The following is a 14,064-nucleotide window of genomic DNA, read 5'->3' as shown; positions in this document are numbered from 1 at the left end:
CAACTCAGCCAGCAAAAAAAAGTTCTCCCATTCAGTAGGGCTATGCCCACACTGTATGGATTAACTGCTTGTTTTGTCCAGGGGTGAACAGAAAGCTAATACTTACCCGATCCTCCGCTGCAGTGGCAAACGGTGCTCCCCCACGTTCCAACAGTGGATTGTTTCTGATGTCTTCACATCCAGAGCAGGTCTATGGGCATGATAATGTCAGGAACAGTCCACCACACGAGACCACTAGACTGCAGGGGGGCAGGAGCCATAGGGACTGGTCTTGTCCTGGGAAGATCGGAGGATTAGGTAAGTTTATCTACATTCTCCAATCCCTTAGACAAAAATGAGCAGTTAACCCTTGCAGTGCGGGGACAGCCACACTGCAAGGGAAAACCATTTTTTTTTTTACCCAGGGTTAGGCTTTTAGTGCATGCATGCTAAATGTGACATTTCCAGGTTTTTATTACTTCCCACAGAGATCTAATATTCCTCCTGACAATGCCTTTATCTACTTGTCTCTCTAACACAGGGGTGTCAAAATGGCAGCCCTCCAGCTGTTGTGAAACTGCAAGTCCCATCATGCCTCTGCCTTTGGGAGTCATGCTTGTAACTGTCAATCTTGCAATGCCTCATGGGACTTGTAGTTTGGCAACAGCTGGAGGGCCACCAGTTTGACACCTGTGCTCTAAGGGAATGGCACCATCTTTGTTCAAGCATCATCCTGGACCGAGATGCTGTCCAAGACATGAGACAATATTGTAAATCCTGGCGTAGTTACAATGTCTAGGGCTGGCCATAGATGGACCTCTCTTTTGATCAGCCAGAGGGCTGATGAAAAATGAACGTATTCCCCAATCCACACAAGTGAGGTAGAGTGAGGAATCCCCCCCTCCGCTGTGCTTTTACACTAATCAGCGCTTCAGCCATTTGGCTATATGCACTAATTAAATGAAACATTTCCAACATGCTAGTTCGAGATAAATCAATCATTTGATCAACTTCTCTTGAGCAGGAGCAGCCATAGATGAATTGAAAGGTGTACTGATTCACCTTGTGACTCAGAACAAAGATACACTGTACAGTCTGACCGCTGGGGAAGAGGAGACTACTTCCTCCAGCCTGCAGCAGACTGCTAATCATCTCAGCATAGACACAATCACTGACTGGAGCTCAAGTGCAGATTTTAATGATAAAAATACAGCTTTAGGGAAAAACAACACTGTTGCTGTATATTGTGACATACCAGGAATTTATTCATGCAGACTTGTAAAATTACTGACACTTTAAGATACACATTTCTTCTTTCAAATTATATTTTAGGGCAGCACAGTGGCTAAGTGGGTAGCACTTCCACCTAGCAGCAATGGGGTCATTGGCTTGAATCACAACCATGGCACTACCTGCTTGGAGTTTGTATATTTGACCTGTGCCTGTGTGGGTTTCCTCCCACACTTCAAAGACATGCTGGTAGGCAATTGGCTCCTGTCTAAATTGGCCCTAGTATGTGTATGTATGAATGTGAGTTAGGGACCTTAGATTGTGCGCCCCTTGAGGGTCAGGGACTGATGTGAATGTACAATATATATGTAAAGTGCTGCATAGATTGACAGTGCTATATAAGTAACAGAATCTAATTTATTCTCTCTTGACTAGAAGAGCTTAAGGGGGGATATGATCTCCATGTATAATACATAAGGGGGGATATGATCTCCATGTATAATACATAAGGGGGGATATGATCTCCATGTATAATACATAAGGGGAGATATGATCTCCATGTATAATACATAAGGGGGGATATGATCTCTACGTATAATACATAAGGGGGGATATGAGCACCGTGTATAATACATAAGGGGGGGATATGATCACCGTGTATAATACATAAGGGGGGATATGATCTCCGTGTATAATACATAAGGGGGGATATGATCTCCGTGTATAATACATAAGGGGGGATATGATCTCCGTGTATAATACATAAGGGGGGATATGATCTCCGTGTATAATACATAAGGGGGGGATATGATCTCCGTGTATAATACATAAGGGGGGGATATGATCTCCGTGTATAATACATAAGGGGGGGATATGATCTCCGTGTATAATACATGAGGGGGGATATGATCTCCGTGTATAATACATAAGGGGGGGATATGATCTCCGTGTATAATACATAAGGGGGGGATATGATCTCCGTGTATAATACATAAGGGGGGATAGGATCACCGTGTATAATACATAAGGGGGGATATGTTCTCCGTGTATAATACATAAGGGGGATATGATCTCCATGTATAATACATAAGGGGGGGATATGATCTCCATGTATAATACATACGGGGGGATATGATCTCCATGTATAATACATAAGGGGGGATATGTTCTCCGTGTATAATACATATGGGGGGATATGATCTCCATGTATAATACATAAGGGGGGATATGATCTCCATGTATAAATACATCAGTGGTTCATACAGTGAACTCGGTGTAGAGCTATTCACCCTGAGGTCATCACAGAGGACAAGGGGGCACTCTATACGTCTGGAGGAAAATAAATTTAATCTCCAAATACGGAAAGGTTTCTTCACAGTGAGAGCTGTGAGAATGTGGAATAGACTCCCTCAAGAGTTGGTTCTGGCCAGCTCAGTGGATTGCTTAAAAAAAGTCCTGGATCGTTTCTTGGATACACAGAATATAACTGGATATAACATTTATAGGTAAAGTTGGTCCAGGGAATATCCAATTGCCTCTCGGGGGATCAGGAAGGAATTTTTTCCCAGCAGGAGCAAATTGGATTATGCTTTGCTGGGTTTTTTTTGCCTTCCTCTGGATCATCTGTGGGAATAGGAGTATACCGTAACTTTTTTACGGAAGGGTAAAGTGCAACACATAAAAGTGCAAAAAACATTACTAAATGCGAAATCTAAAAATCAAACAATATGGTAAAGTTCATCACGAATGTAATGAGCTGAGTGAAACAGGAAAGTGCATCAAGTAAAAGCATGAAAATATCAGCTAAACAGCTCAAAAAGCAAATGCCAGACAATAAAGTGTATCATGGGCAGAATCTAAATACAATAATGCCCATGGTGATACGTGAAGTAAAGTACAGTAGTAAATGATGTTACAATAAACATATAAAATCTGAGATGCTATATAAGTATCTGTAATAAATATTTTGGGTACCTCTTCTCTTAATAAACCCAGGTTACGTAAATTGCTATGCTGGATATGAAACATACAGTATATATAAAACAGAACAGTGGCACAGCAGTTTACACTGACATTGATTAACTTGGAGCAGTAATAAACCTGCAGATAAACAAGGCACATCCAAACTCAATAATGAGTCATTACAGTTCCACCAAGAAATTCATGTTCTTGTAACAATGCTAAGCTGACACAGCAGATGGAAATACGATTGTTCCATCTAATTTTTTTTATCCAATTTTCTGATCAAATAAAAGAATAACCAAATGAACAATTCACTATTTCTTACTGAACACTTTCGCCATCTATCACACTATTGATGGGGCTCTTGTTTTAGATCAATCTCATTTCACAGTCTGGTGGAAAAAAGACACAAGTCCATCCAGTTCAACCAATATAGTTACATAGAAAGTCTGGTAAGGAAGGTATTCTTTGAATTAATCAAATCACATTGAATCAATAAACTTGATCAAAGTTTTCTGTTTGATCATATTTGTTAATAATCGGTTACTATGGTTATTTCAATCACTTGTGATTGTATTAGCAATCAGAAGCTGGTTTAATGTGACTGAAAATAGCTACATTAATGGTCAATATTTGGTCAACCTGGAGGCAATCAAATACATTTCTACAGATTGCCCCCTGTTCCCACCACCTCACATAACACTGCCACCAACTTCACAGGAAAGCAGTCTCCTTGGATCCTTTCTCAGTATCTCTGTCATCTGGGAGGCCTTTAGTTGGTATACTAGGGTATAGCATACCCACGCACCAAAGCAAATTGGACCTAATAAGTTTAATTGATAATTAGGATTTTTATAGACAAGAACTGGGGATTGTTGTGTTCAAATTTTCCTAAAGAAAGAGATCAAGCACATATTGTCCATTCCTTCTTCAAAAGTGATATCATAGGACTCCAACCTATCCTTCCAGCCCCAGGTCCAATCTTTAACAAACTCGTGCAGACTCCACCTCCGCAACATCGCCAAAATACGCACGTTCCTAACCCCAGAAACCACTAAACAGCTCATCCACTCCCGCATCATATCACAACTCGACTACTGCAACTCCCTCCTTACTGGCCTGCCTCACCGCTGGCTATCCCCGCTTCAGTCGATCCGGAATACGGCTGCCAGACTCATTCACCTTTCCAACCGCTCCATCTCCGCCACCCCCCTCTGCCAATCCCTCCACTGGCTTCCGATTGCGCAACGGATCAAAGTCCTAACACTGATGTACAAAGCCGTCCACCACACTGCCCCGAACTACATCACTGACCTAATATCCAAGTACTGCCCAAGACCTCCTTCTCTCTAGTTCCCTGGTCTCCTCCTCCCACGCCCGCCTCCAGGACTTCTCCAGGGTGTCACCCATCCTCTGGAACTCCCTGCCCCAACCCATCAGATTATCACCTACTCTCCTCTCCTTTAGGCGCACCCTGAAAACCCATCTCTTCAGGGAAGCCTACCCCACCCCCTGCTAACTTGCCGACCTCCTCCACTCTTCCTACCACTCCATCCCCCACAGCTTTCTCCTCCTGTGCCACCATCCCCTCCCTCCTAGATTGTAAGCTCGAAAGAGCAGGGCCGTCGATCCCCTCATGTTTTGCATTGTATTGGTATTGTTCTGTCACATGTTCTGTCCCCCTTTGTAATGTACAGCGCTGAGCGAACTATTGGCGCTTTATAAATACTGTATAATAATAATAATAAGAGAGAGGACAAACCACCTCTTATTGTGTCATCAAAGTCACACCAATCTTTATCAGTAATGGTATCAGTAATGGCATCATTACTGTTAAAAATTGGTGTGACTTTGATGACACAATAAGAAGTGATTTATCCTCTCTCCTATGATATCACTTTTGAAGAAGGAATGGGCAATATGTGCTTGATCTCTTTCTTTAGGAAAATTTGAACACAACAATCCCCAGTTCTTGTCTATAAAAATCCTAATTATCAGTTAGGTAAACCTCTTAGGTCCCATTGGCTTTGGTGCGTGGGTATGCACACCCCTGTTCATTGAGGAAGCAAGTATTATGCCAGGAGAAGGAACCACATAAATGGTTTGATATAGCAGGCATAGAAGTGTTTATACAAGGGTATAGACTTCCAAACCAGCTACTGACAAGACCTGTGCTGGTCCAGTTCACTTCTAGTCCATTCACTTTGTTTTCAGTCTTAAGCCCGAATAAAGGGGGCATTTTTAGATCCATGAAACGTGTTGGATAATCTTTGCTTTTTTCCTCTGGCTTTTATTGGAATAAAGTTTTATCTGAACTTTTTTGGTGGTGTGGCACTTCAATTTATACTTTCTTCAGCACACCCCATTGCATGTACTGTGCCTTGTTCTGTGCTGCATTGCTAAAGAGAGTCATACGCATTTTTGTGTCCTTTGCCGTGTGCACATTACGTGACATAATGGCACGCATGAACATATGGCAAAGGAGGGCAGCAGTCTGAATGGGCCCGAAAAGGGTCTGAATGGGTCCGAGACAAGAATGACAACCCTGGACCTGTGCATGCGGAAGAACAGCATGAGCATTTTTGCACATGCATGGTCCTCTAAGCTGCTTCCTATATCACTCATCTCAGGATGCAACTCGTGGGATATCGCAAATGCAGAAATGGCATGGGAGTCTCTGCCAGTGTACTGGCAGGTCCCACGGTGGGTCTGTGCATGTGCAAGGGGTTGAGTGCATGCTCAGATATGCCAAAAATTCAGGTCCATCATTCTCACCCAGACAAGAATGACAACCCTGGACCTGTGCATGCAGAGGAACGGCATGAGCATTTTTGCACATGCATGGTCCTGTAAGCTGCCTCCTATATCACTCATCTCAGGATGCAACTCATGGGATATTGCAAATGCAGCAATGGCATGGGAGTCTCTGCCAGTGTACTGGCAGGGCCCGTGGTGGGTCTGTGCATGTGCAAGGGGTTGGGTGCATGCTCAGATATGCCACTGGGATCTGCCAGATCCCATGGACCTGGCAAAGATCTTTTCAGCATGTCTGTGCATGCGCTAGATTTGAATCCGGGATGTTGGAGCCAGATAGGAACAGTGTAAGGAGAACTTTCCCTACAGGCAAGATGATGCTGGACTCCATGGACTAGTAAGTGCTGGGACAACGTTTAGGATTAAAAAAATATATATATTTTTGATTATAAGGGTGGAATTTGTACCTAAAGTGTTATACTACACTAAACCTTCCATCTATCATCTGAATTATTAAATTTGAAAAGCCAGCATAAAGGAAAAGTTGTGGTGAAAAAAGCACTTGTGGGTTTAGCCACAAGTAATTTTTTGCGTATTCATTCTTCACAGTCCACATAGCAGGGGAGAAAGCAGGACATATCCTGCGCCTACATACATATAATTTGTCCCTCTTTCCTATCTCAGAAGGTTGGGAGGTATGGGCTATTTACAGTATCCCCTAACACTCGACATCATATCTGCTTATGCTGCAAAATGGCCAGTGACCTACAAAGGGGAAAACAGCCCAGTGGTATTACAGCACCGTGTGTGGTCCCAAACAACCCTTCTGTTTGTCTCCAACAGAGGTTAAAGGTGTACCACTTGACAGCAATTCCATTTGCATGAGGTTGACAGGCTTTAGGAAATGTGAAAAAGATCAGCTTGGCTGGAAAAAGAGAAGAGCAGAAGGGGGAGGAAGAGGTGAATGGGGCCTTAATGGACATCATTAAAAACAAAACAAAGGCCGAGATTGTCCCATGTCCCCAGCTAAAACAATGGAATTTCTGCTCGGTCAGCCGCTGTCCCCTCTATGGGAAAACAGAGGGGACCCATTTCCTTGTTATATATTGGGAACTTCAAGGGAACAGAAGAGAACTGGAGAGGGTGTGCTCAGCCAGTTGAGGAGAAATGTGAGGAGGCGATTCACAGGAACACTTCAAGGCCAAAGGCCGCTAAATCTCTTAGCACTAATCCCTATCCTGTCTGCATTTGGAATAATTGTTCACTTAAATTGTAGTTCCCTTTTCAACGACAAACTTTTGAAATCCATTCCACTTAGTGGTGTTGCCTTAGCACACTGAGCTGTCGGGGTTTTCTTTTCAGTGAGGACTTTAAAGCCAGTCTGTCACCTAGAAATAACTGGACAGAACTTCCAAATAAAGCTGGCTATAAACTAGTGGATTTCAGAAAAAACCTTTGTAAAAAAATGCTAATCTGTACATTTGATGCCTTGATGAATGTCGACTGAAAGAAACAGAAGAGTGACAGATGAAAAAAAAGACAAAAAGTGATGGTAGAAAAAACATCCTCCATCCAGTCTGCTTCCAATTTAGTTTTTATTTTACATATACTTTTTGTAACATTTTTGTCTTTTTTTGAGTTTTTTAACTATAGATCTATGTTTGTTCCAAGCATCTTTGAAGCCACTTACTGCTGAATGACTCGCTACCTTTGCTGAAAGTCTGTTCGAAGCCTTAACTACTCTTTCAGTAAAATACTACTTTGTAAGATTAGTTTTGAACTTTCCTCCTGCAAGTTTGAGGTCATGTCTCCATGTTCTTGATCTTGGCTTCATATTGAAGATAATTGCCCTCCAGAATCTTATTCATACTAATGTATTTAAAGGTTTCAATCATATCTCCCGTTTCCCTTATTTCCTCCAGACTGTACATGTTAAGATTCTGAAGTCTCTCCTGAGGGGTTATATTATTATTATTATTATTATTATTATTATACAGGACTTATATAGCGCCAACAGTTTCCTCAGCACTTTACAATATAACGGGAGACAATACAGCAACAATACAGTTCAATACAAGAGGGTTAGGAGGGCCCTGCTCCTTGGAGCTTACAATCTAAGAGGGAGGGGCTGGTGGTACAAAAGGAAGTAACTGTGGGGGATGGACTGGTTGGAAGAGTAGAAGATTCCATTATTAGCTGAGGGCAGGATAGGCTTCCCTGAAGAGATAGGTTTTCAGACATCGCCTAAAAGTGGGCAGAGTAGGCGATAGTCTGATACATTTGGGTAGAGAGTTCCAGTGGATGGGGGAAGCTCTGGAGAAGTCCTGGAGACGAGCATGGGAGGAGGAGACAAGGGAGCTAGAGAGCAGGAGGTCGTGCGAGGAGCGGAGAGTACGATTTGGGTGATATTTGGAGATCTGCTAGGCCTTTCACCATTTCTGTTGCCCGTCTCTGAACTCGTTCTATCTTATGCTTTTGAAAGTACTCCGTAATTTTGTTTGCTTTTAACATCCAGTTTTGGAATGAACATTATCAAACATAAACCACACTCACTGTCGAGTATCTGCAACGACTCCCAACGTAAAGTTTTGAAAATATGGGAGCCGTGTTTGCAATATGCATTTCCCACGCTCCCCCTGGCTAGTCTGGGGATGTAATGGCGTTCGGTATTGGCGTTCTTGGACCCCTGCTCTTTGTTTTTTTCCTTCCTTTCTTTGTACTCCTTTCTTTCTTTCTCTTTGTTTTTGGTGTGACAGTGGATAGCTGCCTTTAGTTGTTACAGTTAGAGTTACATTAATGTTATTGTAACTTATGTGCCATTGATAACCCCTGCGTGGGCGTACCTTTTGCCCTGTAGGCGTTAGAGCACATTGAAATATATAAAAAAAAAACATAAACCACACTCACTGTTGGAAATTGATTTGGTCAAGGAAATATTTCCATCCTGCTCCTTCAACTTTTCTTGTCACTGCAGTCCAAAACAAATGTTGATTTGACACCACTATTGATTGGAGAATCGTGAAAATATTCTGAAAAAAAAAATTTCTAAATTAAATTCTACTAGTGTATGGCCAGCATTAGCACCAAACATCAGGAAGGTCGCAAAAATTAATTGTACCTCTCCCCCCAACAGATGAAGAAAATATTGCTTGTTTTTCCAGTTATTTAAAAGAGAGAGTACTTACCTTAATCCATGGTCTGGTACACTTTCTCCCAATCAATTCTGACAATTAGTTCCCTGAAGCCACTCTTCTTCCCCCAGTCATGTTGTCACCCTTTTCACCAAGGGCATCATCTACAATCCAGAAGAAGTGGCTAACCCCGGTCCTGCATTGATGACATTGGGGGCCTGCCTGCATTCTGGAGCTGGAGGGAAGAGGAGTTCCACCTGCTATAGGACTGCCGGTTAAGGCAAGTACACAGATCGAATTTTGTCCAATTTCTGCTGAATAAGTTGAAATTTGTTTAATGGCTGGTGTTGTCAAACTCACTTGGCTCTATTTTTCAGCTGTATTTTGTTGACAGCGCCAAGCAGTAAGTTCTTGGCCGAACAGTACCTGCATCCGATCAGATATAATGATAGCAGTGGGTTGTCAGAATACAAAAGCCAGCATTGCAGATTTATCCATCCAAGTTATTTAGTGTGGATGGGAGAATCAAGTGAATTCTTCCATCCAGTCCATGGCCATGTATGACCTGATTTAATCCCTATTATATTTCCTCCTAGATAAACCAAATATATTTTAAATATCCTGGTGGAGGGGCTTTTTAACATTTTTAGCGAGCCTGGATTTCAGCTTTAAAGGGGACCAATCTTTAAAAGTTAGACAGCATTTTGCTGCTAGTATTAGTAAATGGATAGGAAGGTATATTATGTTTGTTTTAATTTTTTTTTTTACAGTTGCTTCCTGGTTTCTGGCCTAGGCCACAATTATGTCATAAATCCCAGGAGTCTTCATGGGCATTTTTTTTATTTCATCTAAAGGAGGGGAGGAAGGACTTACCCAGCGAAGAACACTTTGCCTGCATGCCTGATCTAAGGGCAGATGGATTTTAGGATGTAAATGCTACATGAATCACCTGCCCTTACTCAAATGCCTGGGGGGGGGGGGGGGTTGTTTTTCAAAGTGATTCCTCAATAAAATAAAGCTTTTGTTGCATTTGAGTAAGTGCAGATGATTCATGTAGCATTTATGTCCTGGAATTCATCTGTTCTTAATTCTAGCATGCAGGCATGGATGGATGAGTGAGTTAGCTTTTAAGATTAAAAATAAATAAAGCAGAGTTCCACTCAAAAGTGGAAACTCAGTTTGTTTGCCCCACTGCCATATTTGGCACCTTTTGGGGGGGGGGGCAGATACCTGGTTTTGACAGGTACCCTCTCCCATTTCCAGCTCAGTTTGTGGAGGTGAACTGAGCCGGAAGTTCGGCCCCCTCCTTCCTCCCGCAGTCTCCTGGGAACCTTCACAGATCCCAGAAGACTGCCGGACAGGTGTGTGTTTATTAAAAGTCAGCAGCTACAGTTTTTCTAGCTGCTGATTTTTAATAAACACAAAACAGACTGGAACTCCGCTTTAAGCAACATTTTCAGTTTGTGGTGCTCAGATACAGTTGGGTTCCGCTTTACCCACATGGAAGAAAAATATATTTTAAATATATTTTAAAAATATTCTTCCCAAATATATTGACATATATTTGAAATACTACAATTTTGGCCATATTCAATATATTTCAATATCTATCTATCTATCTATCTATCTATCTATCTATCTATATATATATATGTATATATACACTGCATGTTAAAATGTGTTTTTTATATATTAAAAATATATGAAAAATATATTTTTTTAAATATTTTTTTTAAATATATTCTTCAGATTTTTTTTAAACATATAAAAAAGTAATTTTAACATATATTTTTACATATATTTGTAAATGCATTCCAAAAATGCAGATTGAATGTATTTTTAAAGACATACAGTATATTTGAAAATGTATTTTTAAAAATATTTTTCATTTCATTGCATTTCAACATACAGCATATATATATATATATATTTTTTTTTAAATATATTGAATATGGCCAAAATTGTAGTATTTCAAATACAATGAAGGAAATAAGTATTTGATCCCCTGCTGGTTTTGAATGTTTGCCCACTCACAAAGAAATGATCAGTCTAAAAATCGAATGGTAGGTGTATTGCCATGGTGGAGAGTTTGGAATCTGATTGTTTGATTGCTCCTGTGGAAAGGTGTCTCTTATACAGGTAACAAAATGAGATTAGCAGCACTCCCTTTAAGAGACTGCTTCTAATCTCAGCTTGTTACCTGTATGAAAGACACCTGGTAGCCAGAAATCCTGCTGAATGATAGAGGATCAAATACTTATTTCCCTCATGAACATGCAAATCAGTGCATCATTTGTTAGACATGCATTTCTTTTGAATTTTTGTTGCTATTCTGTCTCTCAGTGTTACAATACACCTACCATTCGATTTTTAGACTGATCATTTCTTTGTGAGTGGGCAAACATTCAAAATCAGCAGGGGATCAAATACTTATTTTCTTCACTGTATGTGTCAATATATTTGGGAAGAATATTTTAAAAATATATTTCAAATATATTTTTCTTCCATGTGGGTAGTTGCTCCCCAACGCACATATGGTACACTGTAAAACAACAGATGCAAATGCCATGTGTATTGCGGTGCACCCTGTTCTAAATAATAGAGCAGGACCTGTTTTGTATATGTCATTTCACAAAAAAGCTTCCACGGTTGCAGACTGCATTGTGGCATGAATGAGCCCTAATGCCCATATATACCATTTACCCCTCCCCCTTTCTTTTTCTATGCCTTGCCAGAATTAAACTGCTGTAATCACTACACCTGGGTCAGTGAGAGTGAAGGAGGAAGAGATGATGAAGCAATGGGAAGTTTGCACCAACAGACCAAGTGACAGTTATTACAAACAGTTCAGGATGAGTTGGCAAACACTTTGCCGGTGCCAGTGCCATATGGTGCTCTAACAGTTATTCAGCCCATAGTGCCGGACACGTGTATTGTATATCATGGCAGAATGTACCGATGTCCTCCTTATCACTGACAACATCATCAGCGGCATGTCCCTTCTCGCAGTGCCCTGTCAGTGCAGGAGTGTGACCGAGGCGCCAGCTGAGAGTGCGGTTCCCCTGCCCAGCACTGCTGCCCATTGTTCTGCTCTGCAATAACAAACAAGGCAGTGGATGAGAAGGGTTTGGTCTCCTAGAGAGAGCTGACCCTGATCACCATTGTTGTCTGGCCGCCGTGCGTCAGACACAGCTTAGAATTTGTCTACTGCTTTCTGGCAGGCAGTATGATAAAATGCTGTCATTGTGTCACCTAAGTACAATAGCAGACACACTTAAAGGGTAATACCTTCATTCTGACAAGTAAGGTGTTGTACAATCAGCAGCTCTACAAATAACATTTACTAGCAAAAGTGTGCCCATTCATTGAAAGGGATGGATCTAGAAATGATGTCAAGAAACAACTGTGCCCTAATCCTTCCACATACCTGTATGGTATGGTCATACCAAGTCAATGTGTCACTGTCAGTACACCTGTAGGTCATAACGTAGGAGACAGTATGGGTTACAGAATGCAATGCACTTGAATATGTCACACCTCTGGCACCGTGTCCAACTTTGACAGCATGTCAATGGCAACAAATCAGAATGTGCTTGGCATGTTGCTGACAGAGTGCCCCGTGTGGTCTCTGCATCCATGTGCTTAGCGTGTCCATGGGATTGTGCCGGGTATGGCCATTATGCAAGTGTACAATCCAAATGCACACGTTCCCGTGTTAAAAATGGCTGTGTGTATAAGTGGGTGCTGCAGCGACCGTCAACTGGAACCAAACAGAATCAGCAATGGAGAATGTCACCAGCACACCGAGGATCACCAATATGGGTCCAAAAGTTTTAATGAACGATCACATAGTTATAGCAAGGTAATGTTTCGGAGTCTCCCAGGACCCCTTCACATGACCATGCCTGATGAAGGGGTCCTGCGAGACTCCGAAACATTGCCTTGCTGTAACTATGTGACACACAGCCATACACACAGCCATTTTTAACGTGGGAACGTGTGCGTTTGGATTGTACACTTGCATAATGGCCATACCCGGCACAATCCCATAGACATACTAAACACATGGATACAGAGACCACACTGGGCATTCTCAGCAACATGCTAAGCACATTCTGATTTGTTGCCATTGACATGCTGTCAAAGTTGGACACTGTGTCAGAGGCGTGACATATTCCTTGCTGGGCATGGCCATTAAGTACGACAAAATTATGTTTGTGCTGCCAGAGCGTCTGAAAAATAGACCCTGCATCCTCCAAATCTGGCCCTAGTTAAGTGGCCAATCACCAGGCCTGAGCATTGTCATATGAGGGGGTTACTTCTAATGTGTTTTTTACAGCCATGACCCATTCCATAAGGTACAGAATACCAGTGATCAGTGGAACTTTGCCCCCTTGTGCTTGTGGTAAGTGGAACTTTGCCCCCTTGTGCCGGTGGTCAGTGGAACTTTGTCCCCTTGTGCCAGTGGTCAGTGGGACTTTGCACCCTTGTGCCAGTGGTCAGTGGAACTTTGCCCCCTTGTGCCGGTGGTCAGTGGAACTTTGCCCCCTTGTGCTCGTGGTTAGTGGAACTTTGCCCCCTTGTACTGGTGATCAGTGGAACATTGCTCCCTTGTGCTGGTGATCAGTGGAACATTGCTCCCTTGTGCTGGTGGTCAATGGAACTTTGCCCCCATGTGCCAGTGGTCAGTGGAACTTTGCCCCCTTGTACTGGTGGTCAGTGGAACTTTGCCCCTTGTGCTGGTGGTCAGTGGAACTTTTCCCCCTTGTGCTGGTGGTCAGTGGAACTTTGCCCCCTTGTGCTGGTGGTCAGTGGAACTTTGCCTCCTTGTGCTGGTGGTCAGTGGAACTTTGCCCCCTTGTGCTGGTGGTCATTGGAACTTTGCCCCCTTCTGCTGGTGGTCATTGGAACTTTGCCCCCTTGTGCTGGTGGTCATTGGAACTTTGCCCCCTTCTGCTGGTGGTCATTGGAACTTTGCCCCCTTGTGCTGGTGGGCAAAACTCTGTTA

The 14,064-nt window shown here is 42.3% G+C and overlaps 1 protein-coding gene across 2 annotated transcripts in view; it reads right to left on the bottom strand.

Moving 5' to 3' along the window:
- The window catches only part of S1PR2 (sphingosine-1-phosphate receptor 2), a 108,341-nt gene that overhangs the window by 56,140 nt on the left and 38,137 nt on the right, over positions 1-14,064 (bottom strand). For both annotated transcript variants that reach the window (XM_089657643.1, XM_089657642.1), the window contains exon 2: positions 8,833-8,954. The gene's annotated coding sequence lies outside the window, so the exon portion shown is untranslated. The remainder of the gene's footprint in view (positions 1-8,832; positions 8,955-14,064) is intronic.

The sequence above is a fragment of the Staurois parvus genome, unplaced genomic scaffold (assembly GCF_062004578.1).
Source record: "Staurois parvus isolate SC_StPar_1 unplaced genomic scaffold, SC_StPar_1.0 ptg001014l, whole genome shotgun sequence".
Classification (NCBI taxonomy): Eukaryota; Metazoa; Chordata; class Amphibia; order Anura; family Ranidae; genus Staurois; species Staurois parvus.
Note: the sequence above shows the minus strand (reverse complement) of the source record. Positions and strands in the feature narration are given on the sequence as shown.